This window comes from Sinohyriopsis cumingii, chromosome 15 (assembly GCF_028554795.1).
Source record: "Sinohyriopsis cumingii isolate HCF-2022 chromosome 15, ASM2855479v2, whole genome shotgun sequence".
Taxonomy (NCBI): Eukaryota; Metazoa; Mollusca; class Bivalvia; order Unionida; family Unionidae; genus Sinohyriopsis; species Sinohyriopsis cumingii.
This window is the reverse complement of record NC_142975.1, coordinates 124,129,884-124,151,573: the sequence shown is the minus strand read 5'-3', so window position 1 is coordinate 124,151,573 and position 21,690 is coordinate 124,129,884. Positions and strand designations below refer to the sequence as shown.

General features: G+C 39.4%; 1 protein-coding gene across 1 annotated transcript in view; it reads left to right on the top strand.

The window, feature by feature from the left end:
- The first annotated feature begins 3,662 nt into the window (after positions 1 to 3,662).
- The window catches only part of LOC149782670 (uncharacterized), a 69,464-nt gene continuing 51,436 nt past the window's right edge, over positions 3,663 to 21,690 (top strand). The window contains exon 1 of the mRNA XM_089934162.1: positions 3,663 to 3,874. The gene's annotated coding sequence lies outside the window, so the exon portion shown is untranslated. The remainder of the gene's footprint in view (positions 3,875 to 21,690) is intronic.

The window sequence follows — 21,690 nt, the reverse complement described above, 5'->3', positions numbered from 1 at the left end:
TTTATTGTTCTTAGCGTATGTGGAGAGTATAGTTTGGGTTTTGTAACCGCTCACGTACGATTGTGTGGATAGTAGATTATGGATTTTGTTTATTGTTTCTTAGCGTATGTGTTTGTGTGTTTGTGTTTGTACCCGCTCACGTACGATTGTGTGAATAGTAGATTATGGATTTGTTTATTGTTCTTAGCGTATGTGAAGAGTATAGTTTGGGTTTTGTAAGCGCTCACGTAAGATTGTGTGGATAGTAGATTATGGATTTTGTTTATTGTTTCTTAGCGTATGTGGAGAGTATAGTTTGGGTTTTTATTATATGAAATGAGAAAGTATAGTTTGGGTTTTATTATATGAAATGAAAAAGTAGGGGGATGTTTTCCTTCACGTCCGCGTTTTTCGTATAAGAACCCACAGTATTCGTCGTTCAAACCATTCTGCAAAGAATAAAAAAAGAAGATGGCTTCTAACCAAATGGACAAAATGGAAAAATTGCAAAACGTCCTCGACAATTTAGGAATGATAGAGCAAATGTTGGTTAACCTAAACGAGGATCACTATTCTTATAGTCCCCATCGAGTGAAGATGGAGATAAAGAATTTACGAAAAATGAAGGTAATCATCAGTGATCTGTTGAAAGAAATAAAGGAGGAGAAGGAGGATGAAGAGGAAAGGATAAGGATGAGAGCATGGAATGAAAAAATTGAAAAAGAAGAAGAAAATGAAAAGAGGAAGAAAGAAGAGGAGGAAGAGAAGAAGAAAGAAGAGCAGGAGAAAAAAAAGAAAGAAAAGAAGAGAAAGAGTGTTGGAGATAAAATAAGAACTTGGTGGAGAAAAAGAAGAAACTAGAAGCAGAAGAAGAAGAAGAAAACCCAAAGGCCCTTTTCAGGGCCAGCCATATTTCTCGAAAAGAGATAGCCTTTCCATTGCCTACCCCTTTTTTTAAATTTAAATTTAAAGTTAAATTTAAATTTAAAAAAAATTTTAAAAAAAAAATCCCAAAAGCCCAAACTCTATTCCCCATGTTAATTTCCCTTGTCCCTAGACAGACCTAAACTCTATGTTAAATTCCCATTGTCCCTAGAGTAACCCACGATTTTTCTCCATGTTAAATTTCCATTGTCCCTAGAGTTGCCCAGGGGTCTTTTTAATGCTAAGTCCCATTGTCCCTAGGGTGCCCCACCTTACTACTGTAATTGTTGTCTTTCTGTATAATAGTATTCAGTTTCTAAGACTGAATTGTTTAATTTCCATGTTGTTTCCTGACCCCGTATACTTTTCCCCCCTGCTGGGAAGTGAAATGGATGGGATAATGGTGAAATATTATATCCTTATAAATGTCGCACGAACTTGTCTTCATTCTATTCACATTTTTCAGCAATGTAGAATTTGTCAATTCTGCCTCCATCTGTCTGGTTATAGTTATATGTATAATCTCTCTTTTCTAAATTATTGTTTCTATATGCACCAATTAGGTCATTATCTCGTTGTAAAAGGTTTAATTGTTATTATGTCTCTTTTTCTATATATACACACAAAAATGTTTGTGCAAGCATTTGATATTCAAATACTTAAACTTCTGTTGCAATCACATATAACATCATTGATAAAGCACATCCTTTCCTTGCTAATTGTTCCATCTTAAATAATGTAGTAATGGCTATTCCATTTGTGCTATGGAGTGTATAGTGTCATATAGTAGTTCAATTTAGTTGCAATATTTGTAATCAAAAACAATTATATTTAAAATTTTCTGCATATAATTTTGTTTCGTCATATCAAGAGCCTTTTCACGGTCGATGAACATTATTGTACTATGTTCTCCACTCGTTTTAATATAGCGTAATATAAGTTTGATTAACAGAGTATTATTTGCTATTTGTAGTTTTCTTTCCTCAGAAGAATAGATTTTATTTTTAGGTAATTATTTTCTTTTATTCTACTTGATATCATTTTACTTAATATTTTGTAATCAGTATTTAAAAACAAAATGTTTCATTTCGTTATTGAACATATATTATTGCATACCATTTCATGTATTGGAATAGATCTGATTAAAATGTTTTATAGAAATTTGATGATAAACCACCGTTATCTGGGAATTTGTCCTTATTTAGTTGCATAATATTTTTTTCCTTCTTCTCCTCATTTGATTTTGGGAAAATGACGCCCTTACGACATTTCTCCAAAGTGTCATATTTATGCTTTTTGTTGTGTATAATTGTTTATATTAACGGTATTTTTCTTATATTATCATAGCTTTGTTCTGTATTATAATATAGTTATATTAAGTTACAGTAATTCCCTACTTTTACTTCTTCTTATTTCTTCTCTTGTATATATCTCTTGTCCTTTTTAATGCATTCAATCAAATCTCCCTGTTCTCACAATTGCATGTAATTATGTTTTTAAATAAACGTTTTTTCTTTCAGGGTGTTCATTCCCATTTCTGGAAGGAATGCCATGTAATAATGGATAAGTTAAACATAAGTGCTTTATTAGTACAAGTTTCTTATATATTTTTTAATTTATATTATATGAAATAATTTTGTACCAGGAAGCAAATTTTAGAATATTAAACTAGTAAAATGTTGTGGTTTTCTACTCTCATTGTATCCCGTTATTACATATTAGGTATTGTTATTTTCTATATGGTTTCACTATTACTTGCGTTGCATGTTTCGTTAGGTTTTTTCTTGTTTTATTTCAATCACGTTTGTTTTGTATTCACCGCTATTTTAGTTTGTGTCCTTTATTGAATTGTGGAGTTCTTTCTTCCTACTCTTTTGATTTTCTTTTCTTTGGTCATCGCTTATGGCTAAGATAGTCATGTGGTGCCCTCCCCATTTGTTTGAGGTCTTGACAATCCCGCTCACTTTATCTTGGTTCCCCTCTTTTTTATCTTTCGATCTTTAATGAGGTTCACCTTTAGCGGCTCTCCTTTTTTTCCCTCTATCTCGACTGTTTTCAAGTTAGCTTTACCTCCACGATTTTACGTCCCTATTTCTCGTTTTTAGGCCTGGCACTGGCACTGAAGTTTTGTTCTCTGGTATGGTTTTGATTGATTCTGTGGTAATTGGTATGTAACATTGTTCGCCTTCTCTCTCTGTCTCAATGGCCGTTCTCTCCGGACTCGTTCTATAGGGCTAAGTAAGGTATTTGTAATGGGAGATGCGATATATGTTTTGTCATACCTTCGATTTACTTCACTAAGTATGGGCATTGTTGATTCAATTTGCACAATTTCGCTAAGTGGTACAATGGAGTGCAGTGGAAACAGTTCTTTGTTTTCCTGAATTCTATACATATTTGGATCTTTTGCTTATATATCGTTCCAATTGAACATCGCTACGAAGGGCACTCATATTGATCGTTGTGCTAATTTCTTTCTGTCTCCAGCTAAACATGTAGCACGGCTATTTTTTTCTCACTGACAAGTGAGTAATACGAAGTGACAAAGTGCAATAAATAATGAATTGATACCTGTATGTAAATTTATGGTGGATGAAAATTATTATACTGCATAACCTGTGATGTGTTGCAAATTAAAATGCTGATAAGGCTAAATGACAGTTTCTGGCAAGAAATAATTAAACCACAAGCTCCATTTACGTAAAGCTAGCTGTAAATCAAGAGTTATTTACGCAGCATTCCAATGAACCGCCTCTCACTCTGAAGCCGGACTTGTTTGATATTTAAGAAACTTAATATGCTAATTAGTTGCCGTGGTTATCTCTGAAATGACTATTCATGACATGGCATGTGAGGTGTGACGTAGGATGTTAGGTCCTATTTACACCGTTTTTTTGCGGGGCTAAACTGATATATGTCGACTTACTGCACAGTGATAAAGCATACATGCACCGAAGACAAATAGCAAGAGGTAAGTAGAAGTATAAGCGATCTAATTATTTGCACTTGAGACCCAAACGGAACTTTTTATGTGAAAATGAGTCTATAGGTTTACCATCGGGAGGATCGGTACGACTCTGCGTTGGGACTATTGCGACCCAGTTTTGGGACTCTTGCAGGGGCTTGGGACATTTGGGGGAAGTAAAGCCTACTGGTGGCACCTGTATTTATTAGGAGAACGGGTTTTGTGTTTGATTTGAAAAACATAACTATACAGAAAAAAACACTGAGACAGAAAACACTGAGAGAAGCAACACGTTTGGTAACATTTTAGGTGTTGTCAACATAGAGCACACACATACAAAATACAGATCACATAAGTAAGACATAACTATCTTGTTATTACGCTATAAATAGCTTTAACCAAGGGCAATCCAACACTAAAATGGATGTGACTAAAAATAACGATACAACATTGTCCCAGAATTTAACCGAGACTAAAACTATTAAATTACATTGGATTAGACTAAAAGTAGTAAGACACTCATGAACATATTCCGGACTCTAGCATAGTCTGAGAAAATCTGAAACATTAATATTCCAATCACTGAGATTAAAAGTAGTATTAAAATTCCGAAATTGTACAGGACTTTAATGGAGAGTGAAAATTATCCAAAATGCCTTGTCTTAGCGTAGAGTTTCAAAGAAGATCAAATCTCACACATAATCCATCACATCACCTCTACCATCTAACACGCTATACACACAGACACAATCCAAAACACTCCCATTTTTTATGAGTAAGGAAGTACACCACATTTACCATCCAGCACAAAACGTTTTTATTACTATCCACAATGTATAATGGTCTACTTTAATTTAACATGGGAATAGCTATATATCATCCAACACACCATACACACAATCCAAAATGTCCTCTTTAGAGTGCCCACAACAACCATCCCAAGAAGGAGGTAATGTTAAAAGAAAAGTGACGAAATCACACATACTACCAAACATACCACCTACACCATCCAGTATCTCATACACACAATCTAAGCATTACTCCTATTGTCTCCATATGCCATCTTTCAGACCAAATGGGGAAGGGTTGAAACCAAGGAGATTACATGTAACAAACATGCTATCCATTACACCATCTATACCGTCCACTACACCATAAACACAATACAAAATTAATTAATTTATCTCCACATACTAATTATCAGACTTAAATGCAGGATTCAAACCAATTACATGTTATCCAACAAACATACTCTCTCTCCATCATACCATCTGTAAGATCAAACAATCAAAACACACAATCTAAAACGCCTTGTCTAATGTCCCCACGACACATATCAGAATAAAAAATGGGGAATGAATAAGAAGGATATGAAATCTCACAAAACATGCTATCCAGCACATCATCTATACCATGCAACATATCAAAGAGAATCCACAACCCCTTGATTTGGCATAGATTTTAAATAAATTAGATTAAATCTTACAAACATACTATCGCACACCACCTACATAATTGAAAACCTCATACACATCCCAAAAGTAGATGTGTTAGCATATTTTTAAACAATTATATTAATATTCCAAACAACGAGATTAAAAGTAGTATTAAAATTCCGAAATTGTACCGGACTTTATTACGATCCAAAATGTATAATGGTCTACGGAAATTTAACATGGGAATAGCTATATATCATCCAACACACCATACACACAATCCAAAACTGAGAGATTAAATCTCACAAACATACTATCACACACTACCTACATCATACAACATTATTTGAAATAAAGAGATGTGATCTTACAAACATACTATCCATCACACCATCTACACTATCCCACATTCCATACACACATTCCATAACGTCTATGGTTAGGGTAGAGTTTAAAAGGATGATATGAAATCTCACAAGCATACAATCCATCCTATTATCTACACCATCCAACAACCCATATACACACATTAAAAATCAACCAAAACGGGACAGATTTGAAACAAAGTACATGTAATGCAACAAACATATTATCCATCAAAATACAACACCACATCAGACGAAAGGAGTATGAGATAAATGAAGGAGATGAAATGTCACAAACATACTAACACATATTACCTACAACACCCAACACCCCATAAACATACTATCCTACAATCCATACACACTATCCATCACCCCATAAACATAATATCCTACAATCCATACACATTATCCATCACCCCATAAACACACTATCCTACAATCCATGCACACTATCCATCACCCCATAAACATAATATCCTACAATCCATACACACTATCCATCAGCCCATAAACATATTATCCTACAATCCATACACACTATCCATCACCCCATAAACATAATATCCTACAATCCATACACACTATCCATCACCCCATAAACATATTATCCTACAATCCATACACACTATCCATCACCCCATAAACATAATATCCTACAATCCATACACACTACCCATCACCCCATAAACATAATATCCTACAATCCATACACACTATCCATCACCCCATAAACATAATATCCTACAATCCATACAAACTATCCATCACCCCATAAACATAATATCCTACAATCCATACACACTATCCATCACCCCATAAACATAATATCCAACAATCCATACACACTATCCAAACTATTTTTGCCAGGATTGAATAGTGTACGTATGTGTGAGTGCATGTGCATTTATCCATGTTATAACAATCAAAACAAAGATTTATTTAGTAAACGAGAGTAGTGGCTAAAGTTTATTGTCACTCGCACAGATCTTTTAGAATTCGTTATATGAATAACTACCGTAAGCAAAGTGTACACAAGCATTATTATTATTACTATTATTATCATGATTTTAAGAAGAATGTGGTAGATATGTTGAGAGAGATAGAAGTAATAATATGCTGCAGAGAAACATTACGAATGCACGCACAAGGGAGATAATTAACATTACTTTCTAGTGACTATAGAAGATGGTACAAGACAAAATATGACGCCAGTTTTTGATGTGTTACTTTTGAGGCCATTTAGGACAAGGAGAAATTAACATGAAGTAACCTGTTTATGATGTTATAGAGAAAACTATGTATTCTGTGCGACAATTATTCAGTGTCAGTTCGTATTTAGTGTTATATTTATTGTCGACTGACTGCAGCAACATTTTGCTTTATGCCCACTTCCAAATTTAAGAGATGTCACGTTCAGCTTCACACGCCTGGAGACTATTGTAAACAAGAAACATTGTTACAAAATACTCCAAACCAAGGATGAAAAAACAGCACCTAAACAAAGTCTTGTTCTATAGTACTCTTAAATCAACTGAGAGAAAAAAGGTCACATATGGTTACATCTCACAATTCATGTATTGGCTCTACAATGATTATGAAATAGGGTGAGTTATACAGATATTTTTGTCAATTTGACATTTTGACAACAGACATTTACATAAGTAGAAAGAAGGGCTACACAAGTTTCTTTGTCAAACTAGTGAGTTTGGCGGTCTGTATGAAGCGAAGAATTGTTATTAAGTTGCATGTATGCGTTGATTGGAAATTGACGAAAGTTGGATAGAAAGTTTTCTCGTGACACGCGTGAAGTGGAGAGTCTGTGCAAAACTAAAGCAATATAGCTTTCTATTGTCTCGTAGACATTTTGGCAAATGTTAAGCAGAGCAAGTCATTATGACAAACATAAGTAGATATAGAGGTGTGACAATTGTTGTTTGGATAAATCTAGTAAACTTTAGTGCATGCCTACTTTGTTTTGTACTTACATCGACAACACAAGATATTTTATACTTTTTATGCACGTTGAATGTTTTCAATCAAATTTAAAATTTGGAACCAACAAAGAGATAATAGACAAATTACTGCAATAATTTACTAATTAAAATGGTCAAAGCTACATATAAACAAATCAGCTTACAACAGTGTCGATCAAAAGGATTTAGGGACAGTCTCAAATGTTTTTTTTTTTTTAATAGTCTCTACATCATTCACAGTCTCAAATTTTGTTTTCATCCAAGGATGGTCTTTCATTGCTGTTGATGTAGACGACGGTACAGTCGTGAACTTGGATTACCTCTGTGTCGGGATATTATACCACTGTGTCTAACATGGGTGTTAGTGTCGTGTTTACTTTTGAGTTTCACGTCCGCTTCATTATTTGGATCAATTGCACATATCTTTGACATAGTCAGAAATTTCCTGCGTCTAAGTATCGAAGCCAAAACGTTTCAAGTCACGTACATCTTTCCATTTGTGAAATTAGCTAGCTATTCACACTTCTTTGTAAGTTTAGAATGTAGATAATGTTCGATTAATGTCTTCTTCACACGGACGTACATCTTCGATAGCCATAGTTCAAATATTTAAACCTATATCACTTGGGTCAAAACAAAACAAAATATTCATTGTGCTGAGCCCATCGAGCATGTCCAGGAAATCCGCACCTTTCTGATCCCATTCATGAAGTGATACACCACAACTAAAACACTTGACTTGATCTCCTTCTCCCAACTAGATAAGTCCTGCTATGGCTAATTGTTCGGGTTTAGGTACATTCAGATCTTTAGACCACTTTCCCTAGAACGTTTGCACTCGACTGTTAAAAACGCAATATCCAGGAAAAAAACACAGGCAACGTTTATTCTTCTTTCACGGATGCATTTCGTTAAGGTAGCGGTGATATTCCGAGTTGTTTGCACACGTAGGGATGGGATCCGTGGGTGGTTAACGCGCGGCATCACGTTGACTATAAAAACCAGTAAAGTTGCATGGAGAACGGAAATAAACGGCATCGCTTGCGCATCCATATTGTGATTCACGCACATCATCACTTTCTGTGGTAGTAGAGAAGCGACCATGACGTGCTGCATCGATGATGTCGCAGGGTATGGCATAACACTCGAGTTTACTCCTGAGCATAAACCCCTCCATTTCAAAAGCGCGAACGAATAATTTGACAATTTAGTATACAGTGTGGCAAGAAATAAATGGTAACCACACAAGAGAGGATTTCAAATTCATTCTCTAGTCTGTCTGCCCTGTAATGGTAAAACACTAGAGCTTATGTATTATTTTGCCACACTGGTTTAGAACAAAACAAGGCATCACTCATTGTAACTTATTTCATTGGCTATTAAAATTGTCTCACCGCCTTAGCTTCAAATCGACTTCAGTAGCTATTCAAGCAGTGACAAGATCAGACGCCTAACCACTAGCCGCTTTGCAACAAACAAAACCCACAAACATTCGTACAATTTGAGATCAATGGAACTTGTCAGTCTAATTGCAAAATACATCACGGAATGTTTGTACGTAATAGTTTTTGAAAACGTTATATAGACATCTTCGAAAGAAAGATAGTAGTCGACTGTGTCTCCAGTTCACTCTTCTGATATTTTGCCAAATAAGAAACGGTTGATGTTTTTCCTGTCGGAGTGACTTTTAAAAATGGCAAGCGAGTATTTGCAATTCATAGGGGAAATATATCATTCAAATATAGGTGTCTTGATATTTTTAAAAGGAATACGTGATTTTCTCTCTCTCTTTCTCTCTCTCGTAATGTTTATTCTCTCTTTTCCGTAAACACACAAAAACGTACCTTAGTTTCCTGTAATATGATTCAGATTTAAATCCTAGTAGTCTTTGTCCCGGATTTTAGGTACCTCAAACATGTGTCAGTAGTCACAAGAAATGTAACCTTAGTTTTTTAATTTTATTTAAAACGTACCTCTAAAAATGTAGAACTTGATGTCTTCAAAGGGGTAAATATAAGATGAGATGTGTTTATGCATGACAGATATCTTAGTTTTGTTTATGAGTAATCCTATTTTCACATTGCAAGCTGTCTCGACTTTTCAGCATTGGATAGGCCATTTCTCGAAGATGAAAATAACAGCACAATAAAAAAGGCCCTCATTTTCGTTTTGCAGCATAAGGATAACTTGCGTATAACTCACCCTTTTCCGCAATCAGCGTACATACATCCGTTTAGGGGATAAAAAAAATTGCAACAGAGTTTGATTTATTTTCTCTTAGTTGATTTAAGAAAGCTATAGAACAAGATTTTATGTTGGTGCTTCTTTCTCGTCTTTGGTTTGGGGTTTGGTTTCGTAAGAATGTTTGTAAGAGTCTCCAGGCATGTGCAGCTAAATATGACATCTCTGGGAGTAGGTATAACGCAAAATATTAGCACAGTATAACACTACGTTTTTACCAAGTAATACAAATTGTCTCGTGAGAGTGCGCTCGTGATGTTAATGTTCTCTCTTTCTCGACAACACAGTGTTAATTCTATTGCTCTCAAACATCTACCATTTTCAATATACAATAGTAACATTAACATGAATAATAATAATAATATATTTTTTCTCTAGTCACATTGTCTTTAGAAACTGATGTAAATGGTTACCTCGTTGTTTTAACTGAAGCATAGGTTATGGAGGTTGTTTTTATTGCGTACATGTTGCTCACAGTAGCTATGTATGAAGATAGGACAAAGCGACCTGTGCGAGTGACCATAAACTTTGGTCACTACTCGCTTTTATTAAAAATTCTTTGTCTTTGTTTTTTATCATATCGATAAACACACGCGCACTCACACACGTACACTATTCAATCATCGTAAAAAAATTGGAATAGTGTGTATAAATTGTTGGATCGTATGTTTATAGGATGACGAATGGTGTAAGTAATATCTGGTAGTATGTTATGACATTTCGTCTTCTTTCATACCCTACCCCTTTCTTCTGATAGTTGTTGTGGGGATACTAGAAAAGGCGTTTTGGATTGTTTGTAAGTAGTGAAGGGGGCCACCCTAGCGACAATGGGAATTAGCATTACAGAGACCCCTGGGCCACTCTAGCGACAATGGAAATTTAACATGGAGAAAAATCGTGGGCCACTCTAGCGACAAGGGGAATTAACATGGGAAAAAACCCTGGGCTTGTCTAGCGACAAGGGAAATTTAACATGGGATTTTTTTTTTAAATTTAAAAAAAATAAAAAAAGGGGTAGGCAATGGAAAGGCTATCTCTTTTCGAGAAATATGGCTGGCCCTGAAAAGGGCCTTTGGGTTTTCTTCTTCTTCTAATTTCTTCTTTTCCTCCACCAACTTCTTATTTTAGCTCCAACACTCTTTCTCTTCTTTTTTTTCTCCTTCTCTTCTTTCTTCTCTTCCTCCTCTTCTTCTTTCTTCCTCTTCTCATTTTCCTCTTCTTTTTCAATTTTTTCGTTCCATGTTCTTATTCTTATCTTTTCCTCTTCATCCTCCTTCTCCTCCTTGATCTCTTTCATGACACCACTAATCTTGTCCTTTGCTTTCCTTAAATTGTTAATTTCCATCTTCACACGATGGGGACTATAGGAATAATGGTCTTCAACCAGTCTTATTAGCATCTGTTCCATTATTCCTAAGTTGTCTAAAACGTCTTGCAAGGTTTGTAATTTGTCCATTTGGTTAGAAGCCATCTTCTTTGTATTCTTTGCAGAATGGTTTGAACAACGAGCACTGTGGCTTCTTATACGAAAAGCGCGAACGTGAAGGAAAACATCCCCCTAAAACATAAAATGGATCTTACCTAGATGATGACCCAACATCGCGCGAACGTGAAGGAAAACATCCCCCTACTTTCTCATTTCATATAATAAAACCCTAACTATACTCTTCACATACGCTAAGAAATCCATAATCTACTATTCACACTAACATACCTGAGCTCTTACAAACTAAAACACACAAACACACAAACTCATACCCTCACACTATCTTAAAAAAGAGTTAGTGTTTATTTTCACACTACTCTACCTACTCACATTGGCAAATTAATAGTTATTTCTTTTCTAGACTATTGGCTAGCCCTGAAAAGGGCTGTTTTTTAAACTCCAGATGCACCTATCTAATGGTTGCACCTTCCTGGCCTGGCGCCGCACACGCATCTTCTTCCCCAGTCTTCTTTCACCTTTCTTCTGGGGAGCGCAGAGGGAGGATGATTCGCTTCAGCACCCCAATCCTCTGTTTCAGGAATATTAAACGACATCATCTCTTCTCTTTTCTTTTCCTCCTCTTCCCTCTGTCTTCTCTCCTCTTCTTCCTTCTTTATTCTTGCTTCTTCTACTATAGCCTCCGCTGATAGTTCGTTTACTATCCGCCTGGCATATTCCAGGTGCATCTGGAGTTCTAACAGTTTCACTATTCTGCTAGTCATTCTTCTGGCTGTGTTGATCAATCAACAAGGGTAGCTTGACTGCCCAGCGAGTTTCAATTTATACTGAAAGCGCGTACGTGATGGAAAACATCCCCTAAAAACATAAAATTCATCTTACCTAGATCATGACCAAGAAACAACAACAACAACGCGCGGACCTAAAAGAAACACTCACTCACTTTTTTATGCTACCCATCACTATTGTAAAATTTTTATAAATCACTTCAATAGACTATCCACATACGCAAAGCAATCCAATCTAACCCCAAATATATACCTCTAACAGCCCAAAAAAACAAACATCATTTTAATCTACTATCCACACCAACCTATTTTTTCACTTACAAACACAATCACACAAACACATACCCTCATATTTTTTTGAAAAAGAGTTAGTGTTTATTTTCACACTACTCTACCTACACACATTGGCAAATTAATAGTTATTTCTTTTCTAGAGTATTGGGTAGCCCTGAAAAGGGCTGTTTTTTTGTTTTGCTATGGCATTCTTTTTTAGTTTCTAAGAATGCGATGTCCTCTGAGGATAGACTTTCTGGCGATAGGTCTGCTTCTTCGGAAAGAGAAGAAGAATTCTTTGGTGTCGATACGACAATCGACAAAGCCTCTGTCAGCTTCAGGTTGCTGCTGCTGTTGCTGCTGTTGTTGTTGCTGCTGTCTCTGAAGTCTGTACTTCTCTGTCCATTCTTCTTTCTCCCTGTTCATTTCTTCTCTGAAGAGCTCTTCTATCAGGTCTTCAGTGATTTTTAACATTCTCACATTCTCTATTTCTTCTGGCTTCGGTATCAGACTGTGTCTGACCCTATGCAAATTCACGTAGGCTTCGTTGAGCTTAGCTAGTTTGGAGCACATCTTCTTAGGAGGATGAGTCGACAATGGATGGCTAGACTGGGAACAACCCGGTTCTTAAAGTGAAAGCGCGGACGTGAAGGAAAACATCCCCCACACGGTTTTCGAGCCGCAACGTTCATGAGAGGGATAGTAAGAAATGAAAGAGCATCAATCCAACATTCTTCTAGCTAAACAAAAGACAAAGGCATTTTTTTCTAAACACAACATTTTTTATTCAAAAAATCACTTAACACTAAACAACAACATTTTTAACAATAATCCAACACTATAACATCAAACAATTTTTTTCAAATCACAAACATTTTTTTCTTCAAATACAATCTACTTTAAACAAGGCTGACAACGTTGTGAATGAAATTGTGATTTCCACTGTTGGAAATCATTAGGCCATTGATGGACACTACGTTTCCTAGCTTGAGACAAAAGATAAGCATAATGGTCACAAAACCATCGATCTACTTTCACATCGTTTCTAGCAGAAGAACGAGGATCAAAATGAGTCACTAAATGTTCTAAGGAATAGCCCAGGCTGCGATGATGCAGAAAATACACACAATATTGTCCACACACCAAGGAATCTGTGCCTTGTAATTTCACGTTATTGAATCGGGTGGTTTGAGCATTTCTTCTCATAAAGTCGATGATATCGTCTTCCAAAGGGGGCAATCCGTACGAATCGAAATATTCCACACAGCCTTCTTGAGGAAAGTAGACGGCTACCCAGTGGGTTCCTGGGAGATGACTATCGTCCGTGTTGATCACGTAAGCTTGATGGTCTTTAGGTTTGCGATGAGGGAGTTCATCTTTAGCACAGACGACAGGATTCCAAGAAGACGTATACGAACTGTGGTTCAAAAGGTAATAAAGTTCCCAGGTATCCATTGTTTTTGTGTTTGTTTTCTTCTTCACAGGTAATAATACGTCGTCAATTCGATCCTGACTTTTTGCTTGAAAATGTCTGACGAATAAACGGTTATTCGTTCTGTTTCCTCACTCTGATTCAGGAGAGCTTCGATGCGATGGATCTCTTGAGTGGTTAATGCTGGACAAGAATGTTCACGCAAGTCTTTATACCACTGGTGCAACACGTCTTTGTTCGAGATGAGACTCCAAGCTTCGTCCAGATACTCGTCCAATTTTTCTTCTTGACTCAACATCAGGCATTTATCGTGTTGAATTTGACTGGGATGATCGTTTTGACATCCATAGCAATTTTTCTTGATCAATTCTGTTATTTTGTCGACCAAGTGTTTGGCAAAACAGGAGACTAAATGGGCTTCTTGTTCTGGCCATCTCGATTTCATCATGATATCTTCTTCTCCTTCCACGGTCTCCTTACATTCCATCTCCAAAGTTTCTTCACTAGGTAAAGAGGGACAACAGTCTTCCATGGCTTTCTAGTAATCTAGGATGACTTCTCTCAAACTGTTGATTTCTATGGTATTATCGAATTCTGCATACAGGATGACGTTCACCGTTACATCAGGGTCTCGGTTTGCAAACTGAATTTCCACACGAATCTGGCCTGATTTTATAGGGTGGAAATGTCCCTCGTCGCTGCCTTGGTCTGGAGTGAAATCGAAAGCCCACAAAGCATAGCCTCCTACATAATCCTCGTACGTAATACCGTGACTGGTGTTGGTTCCTAACTGACCGGTGGCTTCGTACAGGGACAAGTACGATCTCAAGTAATTCTTCTTCTCAAAGTTAGGCTCAAAGGGTCGGGTACACAAGGTCTTGCCATCTCGACTGACTTCGATCTTGGACACGCCAAAGTGTTGAAAGTAGAAAGGATTTTTAGCCAAAGCTCCGTTGAAGGCTTCATTTTCGACGATACCAATGATTAAACGCTTGGGTAGCTGTCCTTGGAACAGATGATCTTCGATCATGGATCGTTGTCCCTTGGGAATGGTGAAGGTTTTCACTTCCACTCTTCGTATGGGATACTTGGCTGTCGTTCTGCTCAACGTTTGACTGATGTCGTTACCCACTTTAGGTAACACTTCCACACGACGTACGTAGAGCCTGGCTTCCTCGATGACAGTTTTGCAAACAGTATTACCTATCAAATGGAAAGCGGCACTGCTCCGATTCAGTCTCAGGCGGACATTGACCCCGTTTAGTAAATATTTCTCTTGCAACCACATGTCCAGATGTAAACGATCCATCAGTTCTAAACTCTGTCCATCTTTGATTCTCTTTCTTCGTTCTATAAATCCGTCATTGTTTTCTTTCTTTTCATCAGTTTCTAAATTTTCAAACTTTTCAGCTTCGTCAGCTTCCCATACCACACAGGCATTGAGATGAGTGTTCTTGGCGTCTATTCCGTACGTCAAGAGATTTTCCAGGTACGCTCGATAAGGGTAAGTATCCATGCTGCTGCTGACCAGTTTGTTGTTCAAGTACAAGTCCACTCCGCTAAACAAGGAATGCATGAAATTGTTGACGGGAGCTATTACCTCATCGCCATCTAGGGTCGAATTGTCCTCATCGACAAGTTTGACTTTCAAGTACAAGTAACTGCTATTCAGATCGATGTAATCTTCGGGCTGTCCTTTGATTTCAAACTCGATGGGAGCTGAGGCTGTCAATGAGGAGACGGGGTGAAATTCCACCCATTGGGATTCTTGCATGGTCATCATGGTGGGGGGCATGGCAAACAGATCCAGTTCCGTCTTGGAACAGGCGCAAGATTCTCGGTGCATCATTTTTTGTCTCTTTTCTCAATAATCGAAAACGTCTAAGTCTCGTACGGTTCTTCTTTTCTTGGCCTTTCTCGCTTGAAGCCTGGTGAAGGGGTGTTTTCTTCTTCGTCTCTTTCTGCCTTGTCCTTGCTGAATGCTTGACTCGGTATCGTGCAGGGCATTTATAGGTGTGTCTCGTCGGCCCAAAATGTCTTTACCCGTTTGCAGCAAGACATTTTTGCCTGCCCTCATGAAGGCTTCTTTAGGGTTTTGTTTGTCGATGATGACATTTTGGAGAAATTCTTTGCCTTGCGTCAGTGCCGCATCTTTCAAGGCGTGCAATCCGCGTGTCACCATCGGTTTCAACACCGGGGCCACCGAACGAAAGGCCGATTTTAACATGTCTCCTAAACCGTGTCCTCGCTGTCGAGCCACCCCTCGGTACACTGGATACATGACTTACTTACGAATCGTGAGAGAACCGTTTTCGAAAATGGAGTTTCACCGTGACTTTTCCTTTGGTGAATGGAATATTTTGTCCCAAATCTCCTTTTATAGTAATGTTGACCGTGTCCAAATACGACTTGCTGACCGGCAAATAGTGAGGATGGACAAATTCGCGGTGGACGTGGTAAGTGTTTCCACCTTCCTCGTCAGCGTTTGCGGCAGAATCCACTTTGAAAGGAATGACACGCAGTAACGGTACGGAGGTGTGTCCCACCACGTTGTATTCCACCACATCGGAGTACACGAACATCAAATTTAGTCCTTGGTTCAGTTCTACCGGGGTACGAAAATACTTGGCAAAAGTATCGTTGTCAGAAATGACTAGTAATTCGCCTTTTTGTTGTTCTACTTTCTTCTTCATCTCCATGTCCCCGCCCAACATGTCAAACAATTCAGGACAAAATAAGAAAGACATGATTTTGGGCCCCTCAGGAAATTTTATCAGGAAGCGACGAGCTGTTTTGTGGTACTCCAGGGTGACACTTTTTTTGACACTTTCCAAAGCTTTCAGAAACACACCATTAAACCTGGTGGCTATGGTGCTGACCAAATGTTGACCACTAAAATAATAGCCTGGGGGAATGAACAAGTGATAGGTGGTCCACTTTGGATTTTGTGTGTTACGGGTTTTCTTGTCATATTTGCCATGGGTATCCAAGTACTGTTGCATTTGTTCGTCATGAACTTCCACATCAAATTTATTTTGATTGGGAAGGACATTGAGGACTTGGGTCGGGTGAATCATTTCTACTAAAGCCACTTCCCAATGGGCTTCGTGATCTAAGGGGATGGCTTGAGGTAATTTGGCCGTGTAACAGCACAACGTGTTGTTGGGAAACACCTCCATGGAACTGTCACTGGGTAAGGTTAAGTAAAATTGGTTTTGGTGACTCATAATTCCAGAGTTCTGTGGCTGTCCGAGGGAATATTAGTGGATGTCAGAGGTGTGTCTCCGCCCAAAATGGGGTTCTGATTGTGGTTGGACTGGTGACTGGCACTGGCACTGGACACAACGTTCCCGTTCGAGGAGAATTTCAGGGAGGGATTGGGAAGTAGGTAACCGATGCAACTGCTCAATAAAATGGTCCACAATTGTTTGTCTCCTTGTTGCAAACTCAAATTGGCGATGGCTGCCCCGATGACACAATACACCACGAAGATTTGACAGAAAAAGACGATTTGCGTTTTAGGCACACGTTCTCCACACCACACCCACAAGGGTTGTTTTTGTAAATCTTGCACAGAAGAACTAGGGGAAGAAGGACTGGTCGACGTAGCTGCGTCTGCTGCTGTGTGAAAGGGCATGATGGTCACTTCTTCTTTTTATAGTCGATGACTTGCGAAGCGTCGATCCAAGAATCGAAACTGGGTGGATATCCTTTCCAACGTACTTTGACTTCTTTGACACGTCGTTTGCCTACTTTACGGGTTCTGCGTTCCAGAATGCTTTCGATGTCGTACACGTCGTCTTCTTTTTTGGTGACACGTTGTAACTCGGGCAAATAAAACGTTCCTTTGAGTACTTCTCCGTTCATGTCTTCCAATTTATAGACGGCAGGATGACGGCCATGCACTCGTCCAGTGACGCGAAACAATTCGGTCGTCCAGTTAGGTAAGTAACCTTTGTCGAAAGTGCGTTTGGTTTTGCCAATGCGCACCCAATCTCCTACGGTCAACTCTCCACTTTTCTTGGGGACAGCCCTCGTCGGGGACGTACCAAACAGGCGCTCAAACACCAGCACTTCGTTCTCGGGAGTCACGTCTTGCGGGGCACGTCCGATGCTTCGATGGTAAGATTGGTTGTACGCTTGCACCAGGTGAGGTAAGATGTCGATGTACTTCAGAGTGTGGTGATGCGTAAAATATTTCCACATACGTTCTTTCAAAGTGCGTTGAAAACGTTCCACGATGCTGGCTTTGGTTTCGGGATTCTCGGTGGTAAAAAAATGAATGTCACGTTTCTTTAATTCTTTTTGGAAAGCTTGGTTCAGAAATTCGGTGCCTTTGTCCGTTTGCCATCGAAGAGGGTGACGGCCGCTTTGTTTCAATACCCGTTGCAGGGCTCGCACTAACTCGCTGCTGGATTTGGAAGTCAAAGGCACGACCCAGGCAAATTTGGAAAAGACGTCGATGACACAAAACAAATATTTGTAGCCACGATTGTAGCTGGCTAAATGAGAGACATCGGCTAAATCGGCTTGCCATTGATGATCGATGCCTTCCACTCGGGTGCGACTTCTGGCAAACTTGCGTCGAATGGGCTTGTGTAAAGTGTAGGTAGCTTGTTCTTGTAACCATCGTTGCACTTGAGGTAAACGGAGACTTTTCAGTCGCGTTTTGGCAGCACGATACAATTTTTGAACTCCTGCGTAACCTGCAGGATGGGAGGGATCGTAGTAAATGCTGGCTAAGACTTTTTCCATTTTTATTTTGTGTTGGTGTGTTAATAAGGCACCCACTCTTGGAAGAGGCTACTCTTTTTCTCTGGGGGTATTTTCTTGGATTGCAAGGCTTTGCGTGTGCGGCCAGCAATAGGTGTCGAAGAGGAGGATGTCTGAGCGGGGGATATCGGTTCTTGTTTCACTTCTGTCTTCACTTCTGTCTTCACTTTCTTTTTCTCTTGTGAGGAAGAAGGGGTCGCCATCATCTTTTTAATCCATCCAATTCTGGAGGTAGGTGGTGTTGTTAACTTGCGTACTTTTTCGGGTGGAGTTTGAAACCCTTCTTCTTCTTCTTCTTTTCCTTTTTCTGTCTTGGTCACGGGTACTGGTGGTACTGGTACTGGTACTGGTACTGGTGATGGTGCTGGACTTTTCATCAAGGTCTTAAAATCTTTCAGAGTGGGTAAAGCTGTTTCGTCTAAAGCTTTCTGGTGAAAGAGTTGCAGTCTTTGCAAGAGTTGACCGTACTTTTGCGATTTTTCTGTTTCGGACAAATCTTGGCGATCCAGCAAGGATTGCAATTCGTGTTGCAACTGGGACATTTCGCTCAAATTGGGATTGGGAGGTAAATGCGGGGTGCGTTGTTCTTGCCACCGATGGTATTCCATCCATCGTTTGTAAGGCACTAAAGCTAGTTTTCGTCCTTCCATGGGGTTGTCAGGGGTGAATTCTGAGATCTTGGGACTTCCGAAGGCCTTTTTATCTTGCTCCCATCAGTCCTCCCAACATGGTTCCCAAGACTCCTTTCAGTATGGGGCCTAACAAGAGAGGTAAAATGCCTCCACGTTGGACCAACATCTTCTTTTTTTGACGAATGGGAATTTTCTTTTGAACCATTTTCCGAAGAACGTGACGATGTTTGCCTAAGCATTGTTTCTGGTGTTTGGACAATGGGATCGTGCCTTTCAAAACGTTCAAACAACATTCGCACACGGTATCGATGACCTCTTTGGAGGCCGTTTGAATGAGTTTTTTTCGTAGGGGTGGAGAAGCTTTGGACAGGACAGATAACAGGTCCCCATGTTTGGCTAAACGTGGTGGTAGTCCTTTTCTTTTCTTTCCTTGGGGTTTTCTGGAGGGTGACATCTTTGAGTCTTTAGGAGCACCTAAAAACACTGATACCCTACTCGGTCACAGGCCTTTTTTATACTGGAACGCGTCGCCACTGATTGTCTTTACGTTTTATCAGTTTGAGGACAGGCATGACACGTCGTGCAGGGGTACGTAACGGACTAAATCGAGCCAGTTCTTGCTTGGACAAATCCAGTAAACTTTGTAACATGCCCGATCTTTCTTGAACTTTGATTTTGGGAGAAGGTACTTTGTGAGCAGCAGCCACTGCCGCTAAATGGGAAGGTCCTGCCACTGGGGAAGTTCTTTTGGGGGTCATCAACGGAGAAGTTCTTGGTGTAATCAACGTCTCCAAGTACTCTTCAGTTCCTGGTGACATCAACGGAGAAGTGGACAAACGTGAGGCTGCCGGAGACGTTGTGGCAGGTCGTGGCTTGCGAGTGTAAGGTTGCGTCCTGGCCGAAGTGCCTCTCTTGCGACTAGTTTTCTTCTGTGGACTTTTCTTTTTCTGGGGACTTTTTCTCTGTTTCTTTTTCTTGGGGCTTCTTTTCTTTTTCCGGGGTGATGGTGGTGGTGTCTGGTAAGAGGAGGGTCCTGCCACTGGAGAAGTTATTCTTCTTGGGGACTTGGTCTTTTTCTTTTTCTTCTTGGGGCTTCGTTGAACTTTTGTCTTAGGGATAACTTTGGGGGCATTAGGATCCCATCTTAAGAGTGAGCGAATGATGACCCCTCCTAGAGTACCGCTCCCTCCAGGTTTCAAAATGATTTGTTTTTTGGTTTGAGTGTCGATGCGGGGATCGGCCAGTTGGACCAAAGCGACTTTGTTTCGATCGAAAAAGCGTTGGGTTTGATGAGGAATCTGAATGATTCCTTGGAGTAATTGACGTGCCGTCACCGTGAACCATCGTAAGACTTCTTTGAGACTAGCTTCTAAGACACGGGCTCGTGTTTGTGGATCTTTTTCTCGGCTGATGCCATACAAGGCACGAATCAATTTGACGGGAAGATGCGACTGAAGGGACGTCATGTTCACACTGTGTGAGACAGACGAAAAAGGGTCTGAGGTTTTTATAGATTTTTTCATGGGGAGTGAAATGAAGTCGAGGACGGAGACGTGTACAGGACAGGCCCTCCGTCTTGGCACCAGTGGTGAAACAAGTGGGTACGAAATCGCAAATCCTCGGGGGTCGTAGGTTTCAAATCGACGAGTAAATAGGCGTGTGGAGTTTGAGTGGCATCGTCGTACGCCTGAGTCAGCCAAGGCGTTCCTAACTGTTTGGCTAAGACTTGCACTTGCGATTTATCACGAGGGCTTTTAAACAAGACCACGTAATGCGCATTGAGACTGATGGTGCGATGGGCTTTACTTTGTTGAAACAAATTTTGGGTGATGTAAACGACACTGGCATTACGGTGATGCCCTTTGCGCGTGAACCACAATTTAATTTCTTCTTCGTCTTCTCCTAACATGTCGTCGAAAATGACCAAATGGGTTAGACGGGAGTCAGAGACGATGCCTTCGTCTTCTTTAGGAATGCCTTCCACAAACACGATGGAATCGCCTTGACTTTCTCGCAAGAGGTTGTAAGCCGATTGCCACTCTTTGTAACACCACACGATTCGTTGAGGGGGTCGATCGATCAAATGATGTTTATGTTCGATCAAACGTTTGACGAATTCGGTTTTGCCCGAACCGCTAGGTCCAGCAATGAGCATGTTAAAGGGATGGCGAAGATACAAAGCCTCCCAACTGGCACGATCTAAGTGTTCGTCGATGACTTTGACAGTAGAGGAAGAGGGAGCAGAGACAGCAGAGGTAGCCATGGTATGAGAAATGTCACTTGTGACACGAAAAAACAAACAAGACAAGAGTTTATATACTTTTTTCAGAACACGTTTATTGAATGTTTTTTTCAAATATGAACACGAAAGACAAAAATACATACAACCCAAATAGTGATGTACAGGAATATAAAACACAGCAAAGCGATCAAAGTGGAATATAAACAAGTGTCTGTACAAC